Raw genomic sequence first — 17,813 nt, 5'->3', positions numbered from 1 at the left:
ATTTACCTGAATTACCTTCTTGTCGCACTAAATCCACTACCGTTGTTTTTAATACAACTCAGAAAGACATTAAGGATTGAAAACTAAATAACTTATTGCCATTAGGAATTTCATTTGTAATGTGTAGATCCTCCATGATTTCAAATTAGTTTTGCTTTCAGTGCCCATTACGAAATGCCAAATGACAATAAAAGCCGAAGGATCTCGAATGATCTGCTATTTGACTGTCACTCGTCAATAAATATTGACTATTACACGTATGATTTTTCTTTTAAACAGAACCAGTCTGTATAAAAACAATACTTGTGAAAACAGCGCTAGGATACATACAACTATGAAAATAAATATCCGGAACCGAAATTTTCAGGAGTGGATCCGTACCCGCGAATCTGAAGTTGGATCCGATATCATCGGATATTTCGGGTACCCGTTGCAGCACTACTTGTAACTATAGTGGTTTTTGTATATCTACAGGACCATAACATAGACCAAATGGTGTTTAAGAGCACTGCAACTCGTAAAAGCGAATCATTTTTGTGACTTAATGTGGATCATTACTTGCTATCGAAATAACCTTAACCCCATCTTCAACAGCCAGTTACTCTGATAACCAACGTTTCCTTGTCGTGAATTTTTGTAAGCTATCATGATTATCTCGGTCACATGATCATTCTTTTCCCGGGCATCGTATCTGCCTTACAAATTAAATGAAAGTCCGATTTGCAATCGCAGTAAATTTATAAATTAGCAAATGTGTCGTAATGACATGGCTGGAAAAGGTAATCTTGGGCAGAGTTGAAAGTTATTATATTCTGACAATATGTTTTTGCAATCCTAAGCGGTGTATCCATAGCTAGTTACAGCATTAACATCGACCTATATTGTTTTATATCTAACGTAAATATAAAGTCCACATTATCATGCTTCCCAACTGTAAAATATATAGATGAGTCGTGCTCTCTGAAAAAAGGGTTAGATGTCGACGTATATTTGTATGATATGCTCTGTTTAAAGCAAGTCTCTTCTTTGCAAAAATCCGGTTAAGGCGGAAAGTTTCGTCCCTGATAAGCATGTGCGGGCTGCACAGGCTAATCTGGGACGAAACTTTACGCACATGCATTAAACCCAATTTTCATAGATCATGGCCTATATATAAACTTGCGCACATCATGTCTCATACCATTACTACCTACCCGTTATCTAGGTAGGGTTTCAAATTTGAAGGGTTTCAAGTTCGAAAGGGACAGTTTTGAGTCTCACAAAATACAATATTAAAACTACTGAAGCGTTGTAAATTATCAACTTAAAGTTGTTTATTATTTTCTGTTGGCATTTATATTACAAATCAAGTTTGCATGTTTTATTTAAACACTGATAATACAAGCTTATAGGCAATGCCACATACTTGCATCTTAGTTTTATATCTTGTTAAAGTTTTTGGTACATATATACATATATTGTTTCCTCTTGTTATACCACAATACACTCAGGCCAATCTAAACAACCGTCTTTACAATAGCATAACTTAAGTTCTTTTCGTGTAAAATAATTCAAATCTTATTGCTGAATGCTGGTCCACCATCGCTTTTTTGAGAGGCAATACCTAGTATTGATATTATAATGGGATGTGTAGGAAAATATGTAATAATGAGACTGAAACAAACTCGGTAATATATAGGTCGCTTAGTAGTTCTGTATTTACATGGTCACAACTCAAAGCTATAATAGCCGGTGATATATGAGTGTTTACATTGCAATGTTATATCGAAATATTGATGATTGGCTAGTGTTTGTTTGTTAAAAACGCATGTTTCTTCCACTACACACATTGCGTTTATTAAAACCTGACGCAAATGTAAATGTCATATCACATCGTATTACGATCATAAAGATGATTTCACGAAAACCCTCTTTAGGTTGATCTCGGTCCTTCCTGCTTTTCTCAAAAGTTATAAATCCTTCTTTTCTTAAAATTAATTAGAATTTGTTATGAGTCTATAACCCGACTTGTATTTGAAGAAGTTCTAATACTTGAATATCGTGTCGCACACATTCTTTATGTCCTACTAACGTATGGGACATTTAACGAATGAGCAACACGCTATTTGTTATTTACCAAGTAGGGATTGAGCCAGACTAAAATGGCAAAGGAGGTAGAAAATGCGCAATGTTACCTCTTTCATGCAAAATAGTCGTATGTTTTTTTTTTTGCGAATTGCAACTGATATAATGTATAGTTTCGTCTTATATTCAGGCATCCAACTATCTTAAAAGCTATTACATAACTGAAAAGTAATTGAATGCTTCTAACGAATAATACTGAGTTTAACTATATAAAATCATAAATAGCCAATAAAAACAAAAATTTGGTGTGTATGTAATCGAAAGAACATTGACATATTAACAAGAGACAAAGCGGTGGGATATATGCAATGGTGGGTGCATTAAACAAGATTTGCAATATTCGTTTTTTAAGACATCAACATGCTTTGACGAATACATTATACCGTTTCTACTTCGAGTGTTGAAAGTGCACGAACAACTATGTCACTATTAACACAGACTGCACGCACTAGTTGAAGAGAATAACGGCTGCTGTCATTGTCCAGATTTACTCATCTTTAAGAAACATTGCAAGGTGTAATTTTGAGGACACAAAACATTTTAAAAGTCCGTATTTTTCATTAAGCCACACAAGTTACCTTATACGTATAAAACACTTAGCATTTGATACTGCTCGTTTGAAAGATTCAAGTATTTTATTATGGACCATAAATATGTCGCTTCTGAATGGTGAACTTTAGTGGATTATCTTCCCCTGTCTTGCAGGTGCCCGTAAAGGTGGCGCTGTTGTCGAATAGGTCCATTGTTCTTTCCCATTGTTTACTTCCGCATATTTTGACAGGCGATTAACCGAGTTACACACACTCTTTTACGATAAGTTTATGAAAGTTTATACGATAAGAATTTAACTATGGCTTCACAATTTAGCAGCTTATCTTTAGGACAACTTCGAACAGAATTACGAAAGAGAAATGCAAAGTTATCTGGACGAAAAAAAGAATTAATCGAGAGGTAAAGTGAAACCATTTTTTAATTTGATTCATTTCGCGAAAAATTCCTGCGCGGTCTTTTGTAAAAGGCAAATCAGCTTAAAGGATTTAAAAACAAACATACAGCATTCATTCTTTTATAATTTACATCACTGTTTAAAAGGTTTATTGTTTAATATCTTATTTACAAGTTAATGTAAATTCTGGTGAAAGGTTGGGTTGGGAAAAATACATGTATAGATCTGTTGTTTTTTAGAAGACAAAACTTTTTACAACAACGCCCACCCTTGTTCTAAATTAAATTTAGGGGACTCTACAAATGTGTAGGGTCTATGCTGATTATGTATTACTTATTGTTCTGACACATATTTTTTTACTTATCCAAGATTTTTATGGTTACTGAAAAAATATTGTATGTTCATATTTGATCTTTCAGACTTGCATAATTGTTTCAGGCTAGAGGCCTATGACCGAAACCAGAATTTCAACAACTGTGAGGACCTATAATTTAGAATGAGCCTCCCAGTGACCAGTGAATACAAGGACATCAACAGTGACATGAAGATGGCCCCCATTGACCACCAGAAAGACACTGAATATCGCAACGCTTTTAAGTTGAGTTTGATGAGACTGTAACTGCCCTGTACAATGACAAATTTTTAATGTATCTTCGACTGATTTCCTCAGAAAGTCTTGACTTTGTAAAAATGGCATGCAGGGCAGAAATGAAAAAAAAGATAAATTATTTGGTAGACATTTCATTTACAAAACATGGAATAGTGCACGAGGCTCAGTGTGAATATGGAGCAGGCGAGGGTCCCTTTGGACATTGCAAACATATAAGAACTGTTCTGTATGCATGCCTGAAATTTGTTAAAACAGGAGATGTGAAGGCGGAGTCTTCGTGTACCGAGCCACTACAGGCATTCCATAGAGCCAAGAAACGTACAGGGTCCCCTCTGAAGGCCAGAGATCTGAACATGGTTGGGGCAGAAATTTGTGACATTAAGGACTTTTACCCCCGACCTGTTCATTTTCGAAATGCCCCTAATTATTAGGACCACTTTTACAACACGTGCATGAAATTTAAAGGAATTTAAAAAACGCCAATTTTTCAGACCTTTGTACCAGCCAATATGTATGCAGTAAACAATGATCACGATTATTTTGAAAATACCCATGAAGAAAACTTTGTCAAGCGGACTAAAATAACTGAAATAACAACAGAAGAGTGCTCTGAACTGGAAGTTTTGACTAGGGGACAAAACACAAATGATCGCTGGTTTGAGGAACGTGGCAAAAGAATCCAGTCGTCCAACTACCACATAATATGTAGTGCAACAGAAAAAAGCCAATTTACCCGCACTGACATCAACAATGATCTCGGGACAAGTTAGCAAACAAAATGAATCAATGCGCCATGGTTGCAAATTTGAAAAAACTGCAATTCACATATATGAAAGTGCACGAAACGTTAAAGTTCAGGCGTGCGGCATCACTGTTTCAAGGACTCATCCATTCTTAGGAGCATCTCCTGATGGAATTGTCAGCGAGGACTTGATTATCGAGGTAAAATGTCCTTTCAGTGCCAAAAATAAACTCATGAATTCAGTTACTGTGCCATATTTGAAAGAAGTCAATGGAAAACTTGTCCCTAGTAAAAAATCATCCATATTATTATCAAATCCAGGGACAGTTGTTCTGCTCTGGGCGGAAATATTGTGATTTAAACGTGTATACTTTTACTGACATTGTGGACATCAGAGTAACAAGAAATGAGGATTTTATTTCTGAGATTGTGTGCAAATTGGAGTTCTTTTTTTATATTTCAAATCAGCACTTTTGGACAAGTTGTTTTATAAAAAAGTGTAAATAAATGTTCCAAAAAAATATAAAAAATAGTTATTACCTGGTATTCAAATTGTGTAAATAAATGCATTTTGTAATGAATGAAATATCATGATCTGTGTTTTTTATTATATGTGTCGTGTTCTGAGAAAATTGGGCATAACATATGTGCGTAAAGTGTCGTCCCATATTAGCCTGTGCAGTCCGCATAGGCTAATCAGGGACAACACTTTCCGCTTAAACTAGATTTTCAGTAAAAAGGGACTTCCTTTAATCAAAAAATGCCACTAAAGCTGAAAGTGTCGTCCTGATAAGCCTGTGCGAACTGCACGGGTTAATCTGGGACGACACTTTACGAACATGCATTTTGCTCTATTTTCACAGAACACGACACATATATGTATATGTCATTTTGTGCGTCCAAATTAATTGTTTTATTAAAAATTGTGTTGTTTGAACAGACCTGCATGAGTATAAAGTTTATTGTTTCTGGTAAGCGTTCATACATAACCTCAAGAATAATTAAAATTTAATCCGAAGTCTTTTGCTTCTTGTCTACAGATGACTTTTTGTTTAACATTTAATTTAGTTTTAGTATTTTGGCATGAGAACTTTTTTTCAGTCTTCGCAAAAGATTTGAATCATATTCCAAATAACAAAGCAAAAAGGGTGAAATTAAATTAGTAGTTTTCTTGTAATGTTTTAAACACAGCTCAAAACTTCATGTCAGGTACCTGTTGTAATTGAGACTGGACTAACAAGATAAGCATACAGTGTGTGGGTGACCAGAAATCATTTAAGGTCAAATCTAGTCTTGGCCATGAAAGTTCAAATACATATTGGCATTATAACAGCTGTGAAAGTAACAAAACAATATTTTAGAACTGGTGTAATACACCAACTTCAACATAATAAATTACCACTAAAAACAGATTACCAAACACATGTCCATAAGCTCTATTACTGTCATTAAATGTAATTCTTAACACTCATAACCAGAGTGCACATCTGACATAGTTAAATAAGAATGGTTATTTACAATACAAAATTGGCAATTTAATACTCTTAATAGCTACATATAAATTTACTGTAGCAAATATTTGTGCATATGTTGACACAATGCCATTTCTGAAATTGCATAGCATGAAACAAACAAATATGATCTCAGATGACAACTTAGTCTCTGTGGCAGTCAGATGTTCAGTTAAAATTCTGTATGTTTTTCCTAAATCAATAATTCTTTCTACATGAACACGTTTACTTGTTTTTTTTTTGCTATCTTTAATAACAGTTTCATTCGACATTCTGTTCTGCTTCTTTAAAAGGTTGGTATATTAATATGCACATCATGTGGAGCAAAAACGTCCTGCACATTGAAACCTTTTATAGCCATTATGCTGTCATTTTTGGAACAAAGCCTTGTCAGTGAACTCCATTCAACTATTTGCCTATCACTTGTAGCACCTCCATAGGCTGGAGACACATAAGAAATAAGACCTCCAGGGGTACTGACAACCGAAACCTTAAATGTATTTCGGTTCGTGTAAGTAGAAAAAGTGGCTTGTTGAGCTGTTGGATTTTTGGGCTTTTTAATTGGGCACTCAGTACCATCAATTATAACCTGTGTTTTGGGGTACAGTCTTTTGAAGCTGCTTGGGGCTAACTAGTGGACTTAAGTTTGAGATGGCCATATGTTTATTTATTTCTTCTGTTTTTCCATGAACAAGACCCATGTAATAAAAATGCTTGACACAACACTTTTTGAAGTATAAAATAATCGCGACAGATCAAAGTTTGTCATGTATCGCCTTAATTTAATCAATGTAATAAAAATTGATCGGCAACACTTATACTCGAAACATAATGTTACACATAATTAAGATGATATGCTGCTGGTCCAAGTGTGTTCAAAATGAAAAAGAACTTCATGTAATTTTCGAGTCCAGTGTAGAAATGGACAGCTGGTTCATCATCGTCAAAATTGTGGATGCTAATTGCACGAGTAGTTGTTGTCTGGATCGCCGCATCTTCCATTTCACACTATGTTTGTACAAATAAATCCATGAATATCACCTTTCCATCTGCGATTGAGATTATTTGCTCGACACATTCCTGCTGGATCACAAATTCTTCGCTTGCACCCGCATCAATATCAGAGGCAACAACGTCGATTTTGGTGGCAATGAACTCCGGTTCAAAGCTTGTGTTTTCACCAAACTGTTCCATATTTGTAAGATCTTCAAACAGCTTACGTTTCCGGTTTTCTCTTTCTAGACGACGTTCTTTTCTCTCCTGGTTCTAAGCAACAGTCGCCTTGTTCGTCCAGGAAAAAATACAAGGAACAGCTGTTTTTCGCAGGGCCCGCTTACGTTGTTTATTGCCTGAAAAAAATAATGAAAAAATAAGTATGCTAGAAACAAATGCATATATTAGTTTGCTGCAGTTGTAATGTTTAATGGATCACAGAAAAAGTAAAAACAAATGACAGAAAGAAACTCTGAATGATTGATCATTATTGGTTTCAATAAAGTAAGTTTTAGAAACACCAAAATATAGTGTTAAGTTAATAAACTCAATCTGTCAATATCACATAATTCATATTCAATAAATCTACAAAAACTATATATTTTGTAGAAGAACTGTCATTGTTGATACAGAATATATGGAAAGAAAAATAAGCCAAGAAACAAATGAATTTAGTATATCCATGTTCACATTAACCATATCCATACACGGAAAAATGATACATGTGTAACGATTACCTAAAGGAGAGAAAACACAAATACAGCATTACAAGCGCATGGTTTTTTATTTATGACGTTTTTCAACTTGAATAGAAAAACAAACAACCTACCAGCATGTGTAAGTGTGTGGTAATCATCTTCGGTGAAGTGGTTTTCACGCACGTACGAGTATTCGGATGGAGTCCAGATTTCGAACTTTGTTTTCACCCGTCGAATAGCTTGTACCCATGCTGCTTGACGTTGTTTGTCTTTTGGGAACTTGTGTCAACCTTTTCGTGAACAAAATGTAACGCAACACGTGGTTTGAGGCATTTTATTTTATGTTTCAATTGTCAAGCTGTCAAACGCATCGATGAATAACAATGGCGTCAATCTAATGATAAAATCCGAACATATCCGCATAGAAGGAACTACTCGACCAGAGCGCCACCTATATTGGAAAACAGGGGACATTACTCACTAAAGTCGCTCATTAAAACTCATTGTAGTGGAAAGGGCTGACCTATGTTCAATAGAAGTAAGAAATAGAACTTTATTTGGGTATTAATTATCGAAGACATATATATATATATATATATATATATATATATATATATATATATATATATATATATATATATATATATATATATATATATATATATATATATATATATATATATATATATATGTGTGTTAATTACTATATATATATATATATATATATATATATATATATATATATATGTATATATATTCTATTTTATAGTAATGTAACCTTATAATCAACTGTAATTTATATACTTCAAAATGAGTAAACACCTTAATTGTAAATTAACGGATACAAATGTGTTTATTAAATATTTGTAATAGAAAACAATAAAAAAATAATATATAAATTACATTGTCCATAGACGATCAACGAGTGTGTCAATTTGTACACAGCGAAATGAACTTACGTTTATCAGATGGTGGGAGCGAATTCTGATTTGAATATATAGGTGTTGTCTGTATAATACACCACATCTGCTAAAGTACTTTCAACATGGCAAATGAACTGTAAAGCGGTTTATAAAGCCATCACCTTAATGAGATACTACCATGACTTATGCACACATATTATATTGTATAATAATAGTATTAGCAAAAAGCCAATATAAAACATCATCAACTGACTAAATTGACTGGAGATCTGATTTGTGTGAAGATACTCATTGTAAATTTTCATTTTGTCGAAGTGAGTTCATGGAAATCATTTGTATTGGGGTTATCGGAGTCACTTATGAATAATTTAGATTTTAATTTTGGCTAAAGTTAAGTATTTTAAAATATACAAGGATAGGATTAAGTATATTTTGGCCACTGTATGGGCACTCACAAAATCGCATACGCGGAATGCATATAATTTATTTAAAGAAAGAAAACACATTTTAACAAAGGCAAAGGCAACATTAATTTACACTCTTTTAAAAACATCGGAAAGTGTTCTGAAACCTTTAAATTTATCTCTGTATTCATTAAATTGCCTAATGTATTGAAATCATGGGTAATCATGGAAACGGGTTTAGTATAATACATATTTTGTATTGTACTGATATTGATAGGCAAGTTATTCGACATGAACCGTCATAAGAACCAATTCGTTGAAATGAATTGTCCCTTTCAGTGAAATTTCTTGCGTTTTAATAATTTTCATAAAATAATGTTCTTGCACATCCTAAATAAATCTAGTTTAAGTTTTAATATATACACATGAATCAAGTTTAGTTATTGTTGAAGACATTTTGAAATATTATCACAAAACGCTGCTGTTTTGCAAGAAACAAACAAAATCGTTCTTGTGCTCTGAATTTAATATATGTTTTCCTTGATATCTTCACTGCGTTTGTTAACTTTATTGTGCCTTCATTGTCATTTTTTTTTTCAAATGGTCTCCGATTTTACTGATTTATATTCAACATCTTGTGAAGACAGGAAATTAAAACCCTAGTCGTATTACAATTTCAAAAGCTCATCGGTTTCATATGAAGATCAATGGAAAGTATCTGTGATATTATTGTGTCAATTAAAACCGTATACATTGGGTAATTGTTCGCATACTGTGGTACACTATTGAAATCATGCAACGAACTTTCATTGTGATCATTGTGCACATGTATAGGACAAACGCATCAAATAAATGATTGTTTTACTTTCAGATTGAACGTTTTGCATGGATATTGCTCAGCCTCTGGAAGCCCATATCATTCCATCACACATCTTCTTGATAACTTATCTGGAACAAATCGTTCCATTAAAGTTTGTTTACAAATGTATGTAACACATGCAGGTTAGCAGTTATATAATCGTATACCATCATTTCTATATCGAACTATTTTTAATTACAAATTCCACTGGGATCGCTGAATTTATATGATTTGTAAGGCTATAATGTCAATGAAAAAAATTCAATACAAACACTGTATGATTTAACACTCACCGGTGCTGCTGTTTAAAGCAATCTTTCGGTGTTTGGGTTAAACCTTTCTTTCTGAGATGGACTTCGGGATGGATGTGCTTCTTAACCATATTAACATATTGATTTGATTTCAGATGAAGACTAGTCATTCAATAAATATAATCAATTATTTAATTTTTTATTATCCAAGTCTTTTAATTCAGAAAAGCGACCAAAATCTGTTCAGAACCGAACCTTACAAACACTCAACATTAAATGGGAAAGTGATTGCAGAACGACTTTGATACAAAAAGGGAGTTTAAACCACTTCTAAGGCTAGTCGAACATCATATATAAACATTTAGACGTGCATAATTGGCTTAAAGATTTTTAACAATATTCATCGTTAAAGAGAGTTCATTCATACAGCGAACCCGTACCATGTACAAATGCCAACCTAATTCTTACATTCCGTCATTTATAAGATATTGTTAAAGAAGCAAAGTTATTGCACAATCGAGTACGAACATTTGACGGATATAACAACCATGCCTCCTTCTGATCCAACTCTCAACACGGCTTCATCAGCAGGACGAGGGCAGTATCTGCATCCTTTGAAACAATATGTCTAGTACTTGATCACCCATAAGAGATTACGCAGCTTGTTTTAAACATATTAAGCAGTAAAAATGTTGAGTATTGCTTAAAGGTAAAAGCGCAATTGCCAGTATATGCTTTGTTTGTCATTATGGCCAGTATGAACGGTGTTACTTTTTAAATTCCATGTGTCGCATTATTATGTTTTAGCATAATTTAGTTTATCTAAAACGCAACTGAATGCAACCTGATTAAATCTTCATGTCAGACTTCTTTTTGTAATGTTTACCAAGCCGCAAGAGTTTTCGCAGTTTGCGATGTTGATTGTTATTAAGAAGCAGATACGGCGCCGGTGTGAAATCGACCCATACAGACACATTTGATCAATCATCGCCCGATGGCTCTATCCCATCCCTTGGGAAGTTACTTGTAAGATGTGCAATCATGTCTATTATCGGCGTATTTTAGCACGTGCATTAAAAAAATTCATGTTTTTCATGGGAATAATGTAACAAACCTTTACGTTGAAATCGGTCTTATACAAAGTTGCATACTATTTTAATCAAACAAGTACATATAGACGGTTATATCATTCAGTGTTTGTAGATATAACAATTATGAAATAATCATTTTCTGTGAATATGAATCAGATTGAATAATTTGATACCATGAATTATTATATTCTAGATACAAAATGCAGTAATACAGCAAAACACGTATTTGCAAATATTGAGCGAAATTTATCAAACCGCTATTATTAATACGTAAGACTTTATACAACATATTTTGTCCCCTTACAAATATATCGTTACATATATAGTTTATGATTTCATAGAAAATGCATGCACGAAAATATCATATACAGAAAAAGGCAGATTTATGCCATATCGGTTTGTAATATAGCGGGCTCGGCAAGAATACGTAAATTACTCGGCACGCATCGCAGTTATTTTATTTTAAGCCCCCGTTTATTAATACAACACAGCGATAAGGGAATGAACTTGTTGTTATTCATGTATCCATCTGATAATGCTATTAATTTCGAAGAAGAGTCAATAACATGATGGTAAGCTAACGCTTAATTTATTTCTGAATAAGTATAAATCCATTATATGAAACAGTCAAACCCAGCAAACACAATCAGAAGAGAATATTTCGTACACATCACATGGTTCGTTATCAAACGCATGTGACCATTTGCCTTTGTAATACATAACATGATAAACACATCAATAATACACATACAGTGCCTGAAGAAAGTTATTTTAAGAGAAATAAATGCATATACAAATTAAATTGAAATTGATAATTATTCAAATAAATCTTGGAAAAATGTGCAGATATGACTTGCGATACGAGACACATATTTTGTCTAATCAACAAACACTACACAATCTAACAGGAAAGCCTACGCCAACTACATACACAAGTGTATTATCAATGTGACTTTATTGTTGAAATATTATTTGGAATCATATCACGACTCATAAATGGATCGTTATAACAAAATGACGTTGTTTATATGTTTATCAAGTGTGATGCAATATTGCAGTTACTGATGAAAGACACAACATATCTAACATTAGTAGGACAGTATTATTACTTATTAAGCCAGTAAGCCAGTATCGTTCGAAGCCTTAGTTTGTGTTGCCCTGACGTTTGTCTTAACAAAATGTATTACAACAAAGTCGGTTTATCCCAAACTTTAATGGTTCAATGGCAACACAACATCTCGGCGCCCATGATTTGAAACAGTTAAAAACCTAGATAAATAGTAGACCACTTGACCCATATCTAGAAAATAGGTCTTATCATATCTTGTGCATTGCAGGTGCTTGGTAAAATAATTAAGTAAACATGGTTATAAATGATGTTCATGATAAAAAACATTAATCAAGATATACTTCGCGATGAAAAGCATTTAAACGGTTAGTTCAACGCGTTGGAGTGTTAACAATGACTTTATGTAGCTCTGTTACAACCTGAATTTTTATAACGACGTGAATTGTAATAAACTTTATTGCATTATTACAATTGCGTGACAACCTGAATTGACATACCGCCCGAAAGTGTAATAAACTTTTTTGTTGGTTTAATATTGCATCTGATCGCATTTTTAAACACAAATTATTGCAAAATATAATATATATATATATGTATATAAAATGTATGTTAATAGGGCAAAACGACCTATGAATGACAAAAAAGCTGGTCTCATACAACCTCAATTGTAATAAAGTTATTACATTATTACAATTGCTTTACAAATTGAATTGTAATAACGCCCGAAAGTGTAATAAACATTTTTCTTGGTTTAACATTGCATCTGATCGCATTTTCAAACACAAATTATGCAAAATGTAGTGTATACATGTATACACAATTGTATCTGAATTGGGTAATACGACCTATAAATTACAAAAAAGGCGTTCTCATACAAACTCAATTGTTATAAAGTTGTTACATTATTACAATTGCTTGTCGCCCTGAATTTTGATAGCACCCGAAAGTGTAATAAACTCATTTCTTGGTTTAAAATTGCATCTGATCGCATTTTCAAAAACAGATTATTGCAAAATATAATGCAGACATGTATATAAAAAAAATATTAGTATGACAATACGACCTTTGAATGACAAAAAATTAGTTTTTATACAAACTAAATTGTAATAAAGTTATTACAATATTATAATCGCGTGTCGCCCTTAATTTTGATAACACCCGAAAGTGTAATAAACTTATGTCTTGGTTAAAAATTGCATCTGATCGCATTTTCAAACACGGATTATTGCAAAATATAATGCATACACGTATATTAAATGTATCTTAACAGAGCAATACGACATATGAATGACAAAAAAATTGGTATCAAACAACCCCAATTGTAATAAAGTTATAACATTATTACAATTACTTCACAACTTGAATTGCAATAACGCCCGAAAGTGTAATAAACTTATTTATTGGTTTAAAATTTCATCTGATCGCATTTTAAGCACGGATTATTGCAAAATATAATGCATACATGTATATAAAAGTGTATCTTTATAAGGTAATACGACCTATAAATGACAAAAAAATGTGTTCTCATACAAACTCAATTGTTATAAAGTTATTACATTATTGGAAATCGCTTGTCGCCCTGAATTTTGATAGCACCCAAAGTGTAATAAACTCATTTGTTGGTTTAAAATTGTATCTTATCTCTGTTTCGAATAGAAATGATTGAAGCATATAATGCATACGTGTATATAAAATGCATCTTAAAGGGAGATTATACGATTTTTATATGTGTTAAATTGTAATATATTGATTAAAAATATGTAACAATAACACACAATAGGCAAGAAAAAGTATACATTGAAGACGAATTTCATAAAATGCAACAAAGACAAATTAGCGCACCGAGCTTGTGAATAGGATATTTCGTACATATTTTCCTACAATAACCGAAGCATTCGTCTTTTTATTAGGATCGGAGTTAGTGTTCGTGTGTCGTATGAATATATATCGTTGCAGGAATTCAAATGATCCGCAAAAATAAATTTAGATTCACAACGTACATGCATGATATATATGCAGGCGAATTCGACTGTACAGACATTTTCGATTTCAAAATTAAATATCGGGCTTATTTCGGAATGAGTTTATTACACTTTCGGGTGCTATCAAAATTCAGGGCGACAAGCAATGTTATAATGTAATATATTTATTACAGGATCAGAATCAGAATCACAATCGTTTATTCAGACTTAGGCGGTACAAGCTCATCGTCATTTACAATCGTATACAATAACAGCATGAAGTAAATACAAACAAAAATATACTCATTTCGAAGAAACATCAATTTACAATATAAGGAGTAACATGTTAATGTGTTTTCGTGAGAATGTTATAACATAATTTCAAACGTAGTTTAATAATTGCGGCACTAATTGTATTATTCTGCAACAAGTTGCACTGGTGAATAGAATTATTGTTTCAATCTTCATATGAAGATATTACTCGTTTTGTGTATGCCATTAAACCTGTGAGTCTTTTTAACAAGGAAAATACATGAATATGAATTAGTATGATGGGCATATATAACCGCATAATCCAACTTTATGTTTGAATGCTATTTTTCATTCGTAGTTAAATGAAATTTATACTTATCGGATAGAAATGCTGATAACTTTAAAGCTGTTTGTAATGAAAATCATATGTCGAAATGTGTTACGCTTACTTGTAGTTAAGAAATGAATTAGTATTAATAATAGTTATTTCCCCTTTGTCGACCACCTATACGAAAAACGAAACTATAGTTTGACTATAGGGAAATTGCTCCTTAGTAATTTTAAAATAGTATCAGTTAGAGGGCAATCTTAGTTTTAAAAGTAAACTCTCCATCTATATACACTAGTCAATTAAATTTAAAATGTATCATACCCCAGCGTCGACCATCCATGCGAAAAAAGAAATATAGATGATCTAGGAGTATGTATGCGACAAAATTACTTTCGTAGCAGTTACACAAAGCTTAAAATATTTGATAAACAAATAAAAATACAACAAGCACACAAACATGCACAAACAGGATACAGGGGTATGTATGCGGCATGGTTACTTTCGTAACAATTACATTGTGGTTGTATGAGACCAACTTTTTTGTGATTCATATGTCGTATTGCCTGGTTAAGATACATTTTATATAAATTTATGCGTTATATTTTGAAATAATCTGTGTTTGAAGTCCGATCAGATGCAATTTTAAACCAAGAAATAAGTTTAATACACTTTCGGGCGTTATTACAATTCAGGATGTCACGCAATTGTAATCATTTAAAAAAAGTTTATTACAATTCAGGTTTTTATTACAATTCAGGTTGTAACCCTGCACAGGCTATCTGGGATGACATTTAAACGCACATGCATTATGCCAGTTTTCTCAGAACCGCGACTCATATATGAGTTGTCGTTCCAACCTGATGATTTCTCGTTCTGACGTGTCGTCAATTGTGATGTCTTTCAAAAGGCCAATCCTTAACAACAAAAACAAATTCAAGATATTTGATGAATCGGCGGCGCTTAGTGTCGTTCCAGACATGTTGTTTATTTAGCAATCTTCATGCCTGATAGAATGACAGACAAGAGGCGCCATCACGAAAAAAAATACAACCATAACACATATTTTTGAGGTTCGGTGTTGTCGTTTCGTGCGTAAACAGTGTTAAAATATGTAGAAATAAACACTTTTTAGGCTGTTATATTTACTGTTAATCAATTGTTTGATAAGGGTTATTTTCCAGAGACCTGGAAATGTATTTTAAACGATAATGCAATATATGTGAACAAGTGCATTAATTATTTTTATATTAAAGGTGTCAATAGTATGACGCACGAACAAAATTTGGTTCTAACATTAGGAATTGGTTTAAACACTTAGTAGACAGAATAAGCACACGCTGTTTGTCAGAGGCAAGATTGTTTTCTAACGCAATACTTGTCAATAATATAGGCACCATTTTATATTTGTAAGTGACATATCTTTTGCTGTGAAAATTCGCTATTATTCTGCGTGTAAAACAATTTACATCTTTTCAATTCGTATGTGATTTAAAGTGTAAGAATTGTATTTCTTTGTAAAGCTATCCGACCAAATTTAGCACCCAATATGAGTTTGCTTCGAAAATTGTAAAGTGTTGATCCAAGAATAAATTGTTTTGGTACGAAATCGTGACACAATATTGCGAACAAAATATGCGAACTTACAGATACACGTTAAACAATTATTAGCCGTCTATCCTCATAGCCACGTATAACACAAACAGTGTAATATATATAATTCTTTGTTTTCCAAAACGCCTCAAGCTATCAATGTGATATATGTGGTTTCCTCGTGCAAAATGTGCAAATTAAAATAGGCGAATACTTTTGATTATCGCATAAAAAGTTTGTTAACACATTCATTTCAAAAATAGCGGGTTTGAATTAAGACGTAATCAGGCTTTGCTATCGTTCAAAAAGCCATGTGTTTGAACATCAGCTATTACCGAACACAACAACACATTCGAATTACAAGTATCACAGCACAAACATTTGATCTGCCACAGCATCACCCATTCTTATATCATTGAATTGTTTTGTAACAAATTGCGATTTGCTACAAAAAATGAAGCCCAGTGGACCCTAGGAAAAAGAGAGCAGATCCATATTCCGGATGGATGATTATTCCACCCGGGTTTCATCAGGTACAATTTGGTTTTTAATGAGATGGACTGCGCGATCTTGTCATCGAAGCGAAACGTTGACATACAAAAAAAAAACATAAACAAATACTTATTTTGTGCAAATTCAATTTTAATTACCTGTTAAATTCAGATGTTTCCATGATGTAACTTTAATTTTTTAAATGATAAATGCCTGTTTAATTGATTTTAACAGAGCACTTTATGACACCATCACCACCATCATCACAAACATCACCACCACAACACCAGCACACACACCTCAATCAACACCACTACAATACCACATCACAACTATCACCACCACCGTCCACAACTATCAACATAACCATCAACACTACCATCACAAACACCATCAACACCATCATCGCCTCCACCATAACATTCACCGCCATCATCACCGCCATCATCAAATTACCAGCACCATCATCACAGCCATCACCATCACCACTACAATAACCACAAGCACCATGTATTTTGGATGCTTTTTGGCGGCGCATTAATAATTCATTGATGTGATCTTCCCATGTAGATATTTATCAAATGTCATCCCCTGGAAAGTAATTTTGTTAAGGTATGGAAGAGGAGTACCGCATAACGTTAATTGTGGGAGGTCTGCAATTTTCTTACATGGGGTTGCTTACATGCTTTGTCGAAAAAACGATTGCGTGTGTTTTTGCAGGATTAGTTTGGACACCATATGATGTACTGTACTCCAGTTCTATATAGCAGTTAGGGCTTTTTTGAATTTTATATATTGCTTATTTAGGTGATTTTGAAGTGGTCCATATTGACCTTTAATCTACAAAAAGAGATATGTTAATTTGATAATTGTCATTTTGAGAATTATGGACGTTAATCGTTCGATCTAGGTGGTTTCGTTGGTAGCGGAAAATAATAGTAAATTTCTTTGAAGGCCGCCGTTTAT

This window comes from Dreissena polymorpha, chromosome 13 (assembly GCF_020536995.1).
Source record: "Dreissena polymorpha isolate Duluth1 chromosome 13, UMN_Dpol_1.0, whole genome shotgun sequence".
NCBI lineage: Eukaryota > Metazoa > Mollusca > Bivalvia > Myida > Dreissenidae > Dreissena > Dreissena polymorpha.
This window is presented reverse-complemented; position numbering follows the sequence as displayed.